The following is a 7180-nucleotide window of genomic DNA, read 5'->3' as shown; positions in this document are numbered from 1 at the left end:
AGAGACCACAGTACCAAAACTTCCTTCAGTGCTGTGGGGGTCACATATATAACAAAGCAACACATTATTCGAGTAAGCTATTTCTCTGTCTCTAAACACCTTTTTAAAAAATTTTTTAATTATTTATTTATTCCCTTTTGTTGCCCTTGCTGTTTTATTGTTGTAGTCACCATTGATGTCATTGTTGTTGGATAGGACAGAGAGAAATGGAGAGAGGAGGGGAAGACAGGGGGAGAGAAAGACAGACACCTGCAGACCTGCTTCACCGCTTGTGATGCAACTCCCCTGCAGGTGGGGAGCTGGGGGCTTGAACCGGGATCCTTACACCGGTCCTTGCACTTTGCGCCACCTGCGCTTAACCTGCTGTGCTACAGCCCGACTCCCTCTAAACACCTTTTAAAAAAAAAAAAAACTGGGTGGGGGAGATAGCATAATGGCTATGCAAACAGACTCTCATGCCTGAGGCTCCAAAGTCCTAGGTTCAAATCCCTCACACCACCATAAACCAGAGCTGAGTAGTGCTCTGGCGTTCCTCTTTGTGTCTCTCTCTGTCTGCAGCTCTCTCAAAAATAAAATAAATGAAATATTTTTTTTAAATACTATAATTTTTGCATAACCATCATGCTATTTCTCAAGCCCAAAAATACTTTAATTTTTATTTTGAGTAGCAAACTGCCAAATTAATAGATATTTTAATTCAAAGTTGTAAATATTCACTAGTACTTGCTTGTTTAATCTATTCTACTCCCTTGTACCTCCCAAGGCATGAACTGGAAAACTGGAAGAAATGAATATATTGGTTGTCAACATTTCTCTGAAGTCAATAAAGTACTACATTTCTCAAGAGCATTGGGAGGTGTAGGTAAAAATGATTCAAAAGATTGATTCTTGAGCTGGAAGGACACACTTCTAGTCATTCATGGACTATCATCAAACAAAGTTGGCTTCATATCACTGGCGACCTGAAGGTCAGTCTTGTATCTACCTGCTTCTCACACATGTGGTCAGATTGTCAGAGTTCAGAACAGTAGTATCTGTTGAACCACAGCAGTTTGTTTCTTTGCCAGAAAATTTTCTGTGTAGGCAAAGACTGTCCCGGGACAAAAGGCTACAGAGCTGAAACAATGGCCCTGCTGTGTGTGCCCATCCAGTGGGCCCGAGACGATTCCTGGAGACATTTTTGTTGGGTTACTGCACACCCACAAATAGCTCTTAAAAAAAAAAAAAAAACTTGACAATTAGAGGGCTTTTTAGAAAAGTCATTTTTAAACTAACAGATATACAAATGTGCCAGCTACTTCTTGCAACAGTCACTAGATTATTCTGCTTGCCTCCAGACTCTCCCACGACAGTCTATTCTGTACACTGTCACAGGATTGACATCCTTAGATCACAGATCTGATCTCATGATTCCAATGCTCAAGTACCTTGAGTGACTCCCCATTGCTCTTAAAATACTCAAGCTTTGAGGACTTCCAGAGGTGGGGCTATAGAGCAACAGCAGCTGTGTTTCTCTCCTCTCCTCTCCCAGGTCAACTAGAAATACCAAAGGAGACCACCTGGGACCACAACAAGGCAGGACTAGAATGACTTCAGGAACCCACCGAATCACCATTAAGTACAAACATGTGTGGCATGTGGACAGCGAGGAACCTAAGGAGAGATTGAGTGGCTGGTAACAATCCAGCAGTTTACCAGTTGAGGCACCACCTCCAGTCTGTTTTACCAACAAAAAGATGGCTGAAGGGAGGAGAGGACTCCCCTAAGACTTACCAAATGCAACTGTGAGTCTCCATTGCTAACTGCCCTCAGAGGCTGGAGCAGCAGGGGGAGGCCTGTGCTGACATCTGGGAATAGAGAACTGACCAGGGAACTCAGGAGAAGAGCTACACCTTGGTGGTCTAGCAGTGGGGCTGTATAGTGGGAACCTTTCCACATTGTTCTCCTGATGAAAACAAGTTGAATAATAGCCTCAGAAGCTACAGACTATAAGCAGGACTTGTTTAGAAACTCACAGGGTTCAGGAGTTCTGCCCAGCTTGGCAGAGAAGCTTAATTGAGCCTGCAGCTTTGGAACCTTTGGGGGATGAGAGTCTCCTTGCATGACTACTGTGTTATCTCTTTCCCACCCTGCTTTATCTCTTGGTCAGGAGTGAGTGATTAAGCTAAGAAGCCTACTTATAGATTAAAAGCCCTCAGACTCCTATAGCCTACAAGGAAGAAAAAGAACAAAAGAGGCTTTAATAGCCACAGTGCTCCAGTTCACGGATTGAAATAATATTGAAACAACTGTTAATTTCCACAATTGTGAACTCTTTTTTAAAAAATATTTATTTATTTATTTATGTATTCCCTTTTGTTGCCCCTGTTATTTTATTGTTGTAGTCATTATTGTTGTTACTGATGTCATCATTGTTGGATAGGACAGAAATGGAGAGAGAAGGGGAAAACAGAGAGGGGGAGAGAAAGATAGACACCGACAGACCTGCTTCACCACCTGTGAAGTGACTTCCCTGCAGGTGGGGAGCCGGGGGCTCAAACCGGAATCCTTACACCTGGTCCTTGCACTTTGCACCACGTGGATTAACCTGCTGTGCTACCCCCTGACTTTCTTTTTTTTAAAAATTTTTTTTATTATTATTTATTTATTCCCCTTTTGTTGCCCTTGCTGTTTTATTGTTGTAGTTATTGTTGTAGTCACCATTGATGTCATTGTTGTTGGATAGGACAGAGAGAAATGGAGAGAGGAGGGAAAGACAGAGAGGGGGAGAGAAAGACACCTGCAGACCTGCTTCACCGCTTGTGATGCGACTCCCCTGCAGGTGGGGAGCTGGGGGATTGAACCAGGATCCTTACACTGGTCCTTGCGCTTTGCGCCACCTGCGCTTAACCTGCTGCGCTACAGCCCGACTCCCCCCCGACTTTCCATTCTGAACTCTTTAAGTAACTTACTTAGACACAAGTCAATCCAAGCAAGAGTGATTTGAATAGTACTGAGAGAGGGACCTCATAACATACTACATAGAATGGTGATACCAACAAGAAGAAACACTGAAGAAATGAACAGAAGTCCAGCTAAAAGCCCCCCAAAGGCTGAACCACAAAATAGTGAGGTCAACATCTAAACACTAGTTAAGGAAATAGTCACAGGAGTGAGTGGAAAGTTTGAAAGAGGGAGTCGGGCGGTAGCGCAGTGGGTTAAGCGCAGGTGGCGCAAAGCGCAAGGACTGGCGTAAGGATCCGGGTTCCAGCCCCCGGCTCCCCACCTGCAGGGGAGTCGCTTCACAGGCGGTGAAGCAGGTCTGCAGGTGTCTATCTTTCTCTCCCCCCTGTCTTCCCCTCCTCTCTCCATTTCTCTCTGTTCTATCCAATAACAACCACATCAATAACAACAACTTTAATAACTACAACAACAATAAAAAAGACAACAAGGGCAACAAAAGGGAAAATAAATAAATAAAATTTTTTTTAAAAGTTTGAAAGAATAGTCATCAGAAATGCAAATCAACAAATGAGACTCTGGAAGAAAACACTAATTATCTCAAGGTTATTAGAGAGCTGAAAGCTGAAGTAGCTGAGCTAAGAACAGAACTAGCTGAACAAGCTAAAACAGTATCAAAACAGGGTAACAAAACAAATGAACTACAGAAAACAGTATAGGGTAGAGAGAATAGAATAAATGAGGCTGAAGACAGAATTAGCAAGATTGAGGACGAATTAGAGACAACTAAAAAAGAAGTAAGAGGGGAGTCGGGCAGTAGTGTAGTGGCACAAAGTGCAAAGACCAGCGGTGTAAGGATCCCGGTTCAAGCCCCCAGCTCCCCACCTGCAGGGGAGTCACTTCACAGGTGGTGAAGCAGGTCTGCAGGTGTCTATCTTTCTCTCCCCCTCTCTGTTTTCCCCTCCTCTCTCCATTTCTTTCTGTTCTATTCAACAATGATGACATCAATAACAACAACAATAATTACTACAATAAAACAACAAGGGCAGGGAGTTGGGCGGTAGCACAGTGGGTTAGGCGCACGTAGAGCCCCCGGCTCCCCACCTGCATGGGAGTCGTTTCACAAGTGGTGAAGCAGGTCTGCAGGTTTCTATCTTTCTCTCCCCCTCTCTGTCTTCAGCCCCCCTCCATTTCTCTCTATCCTATGATGCTGGGTAAGATGTGCAGATGTAGTCACAGCCACCATGTTGTCCCCTCAGGGCATTGCCAATTCCCCATGATAGTTGGAGTGCTTTGGTTACTCTTCCCCCTTCGCATTCCCATGAGAGCTATTATCTTACCCTGGAGTGTTTTGGTTACTCCTCCCCCTTCCCATTTCCCCAAGAGCTATTATCTTAACCTGGAGTGCTTTGGTTACTCCTCCCCTTTCTCATTATCTTATCTCCAAGTGCCTTGTTTCTTAGCCAATTATGTCCTGACATTCTCCCATTAAAAGCCCTTTTGCTTCTGCCCCTCGCTCTCTTGCCTGCTTTTCATCTCTGTGAACGGAAGGGTGCAATCATAGCGGGAGGTGGCCATTCTGGCTAGCTCTACGTGGCCCGAACTGCTGTGCTCTCACCCAAGGTGCCTGCACGAATAAAGAATTGTGCTCCCTCTCCGGTCCGGATCTCCTCTCTCTCTCCTCTACATCACAGCCCAACACTATCCAACAAGATCAACAACAATAATAACTATAACAACAATAAAAACAAGGGCAACAAACAAGGAAATAAATAAATATTAAAAAAAATAAAGATAGTCTAAAAAAAACAAGGGCAACAAAAGGGAATAAATAATTATTAAAATAAAAAAGAAAATAAAAAAAGACATAAAAGTTCAAGAAGCCCAGAGGATCCCATACTTAATTAACCCAGACTTAAAGACAGCAAGACACATCATATTTAGAATGGAAAGGAATAAGGATAAAGAAAGGAACCTGAAGGCTGAAAGAGAAAAACAGAGTCACCTACAGAGGAAAACCCATAAGATTAGCAGCAGACTTCTCCACACAAACACTAAAAGCCAGAGGAGAATGGCAAGATATCTACCAAGTACTCAATGAGAAAGGCTTTGAACCAAGACTACTGTATCCTGCTAGAGTGTCATTCAGACTAGATGGAGGCATCAAAACCTTCTCAGACAAACATCAGTTGAAGGAATCAACTATCACCAACCCTGCCCTGAAGGAAGTTCTGAAAAGTCTCCTATAAACAGTCAAACCACCGTAAATATGCCATATATCAAAACACTCTAAAAACTACAATAATGGCATTAAAATATCTTCAATCTATGATACCAATAAATGTCAGTGACCTGAATTCACCTATTAAAAGGCACAGAGTAGGAAGATGGGTCAGAAAACCCAACCCAACAATATGCTGTCTACAGGAAACCCACCTAACTCAACAGACAAACACAGACCCAAAGTGAAAGAATGGAAAACTATCAAACAAGTCAATGGCCCACAAAAAAGTGCAGGAACAGCTATTCTCATATCTGACATGATAGACTTTAAAACAAAGAAAATTAAAATACTCAAGCTTTGAAGATCCTTTATACTGGAGCCTTCTTTTTTTTTTTTTTATTTATTTAAGAAAGGATTAATTAACAAAACCATAGGGTAGGAGGGATACAACTCCACACAATTCCCACCGCCCAATCTCTATATCCTACCCCCTCCCCCCCGATAGCTTTCCCATTCTCTATCCCTCTGGGAGCATGGACCCAGGGTCATTGTGGGTTGCAGAAGGTAGAAGGTCTGGCTTCTGTAATTGCTTCCCTGCTGAACATGGGCGTTGACTGGTCGGTCCATACTCCCAGTCTGCCTCTCTCTTTCCCTAGTAGGGTGGGTCTCTGGGGAAGCTGAGCTCCAGGACATATTGGTGGGGTCTTCAATCCAGGGAAGTCTGGCCGGCATCCTGATGACACCTGGAACCTGGTGACTGAAAAGAGAGTTAACATACAAAGCCAAACAAATTGTTGAGCAATCATGGACCCAAAGCTTGGAAAAGTGGAGAGGAAGTATTAGGGAGGTACTCACTGCAAACTCTAGTGTACTTCTGCTTTCTCACTTTGGTGCCATACTCCAAACTCAGTCAATTTCTGCTTTGCGTTTCTACTTCTTTTTTTTTTTTTTACATGCATAACATTCCCCAGATTCCCATTTAACAATACAACCCCCACTATATCATTCATCATTTTTCATGGACCTGTATTCTCCCCACCCACCCACCCACCCCAGAGTCTTTTACTTTGGTGTAATACTCTAATTCCATTTCAGGTTCGACTTGTGTTTTCTTTTCTAATCTTGTTTTTCAACTTCGGCCTGAGAGTGAGATCATCCCGTATTCATCCTTCTGTTTCTGACTTATTTCACTCAACATGATTTTTTCAAGGTCCATCCAAGATCGGCTGAAAACGGTGAAGTCACCATTTTTTACAGCTGAGTAGTATTCCATTGTGTATATATACCACAACTTGCTCAGCCACTCATCTGTTGTTGGACACCTGGGTTGCTTCCAGGTTTTGGCTATTACAAATTGTGCTGCCAAGAACATATGTGTACATAGATCTTTTTGGATGGATGTGTTGGGTTCCTTAGGATATATCCCCAGGAGGGGAATTGCAGGGTCATAGGGTAGGTCCATTTCTAGCCTTCTGAGAGTTCTCCAGACTGTTCTCCACAGAGGTTGGACCAATTGACATTCCCACCAGCAGTGCAGGAGGGTTCCTTTGACCCCACACTCTCTACAGCATTTGCTGCTATTACCTTTTCTGATGTGTGACATTCTCACAGGAGTGAAGTGATATCTCATTGTTGTCTTTATTTGCATTTCTCTGACAATCAGAGACTTGGAGCATTTTTTCATGTGTTTCTCGGCCTTTTGGATCTCTTCTGTGGTGAATATTCTGTCCAAGTCCTCCCCCCATTTTTGGATGGGGTTATTTGTTGTCTTGTTGTTGAGTCTGGCAAGCTCTTTATATATGTTGGTTATTAAACTCTTATCTGATGTAAGGCATATAAAGATCTTCTCCCATTCTGTGAGGGGTCTCTTGATTTGGGTAGTGGTTTCTTTTGCTGTGAAGAAGCTTTTTAATTTGATGTAGTCCCATAGGTTTATACTTGCCTTAGTCTTCCTTGTAATTGGATTCGTTTCATTGAAAATGTCTTTAACTTCCCAGGCTCTTATGAATGAAGTTT

This window comes from Erinaceus europaeus, chromosome 13 (assembly GCF_950295315.1).
Source record: "Erinaceus europaeus chromosome 13, mEriEur2.1, whole genome shotgun sequence".
Taxonomy (NCBI): Eukaryota; Metazoa; Chordata; class Mammalia; order Eulipotyphla; family Erinaceidae; genus Erinaceus; species Erinaceus europaeus.
Note: the sequence above shows the minus strand (reverse complement) of the source record.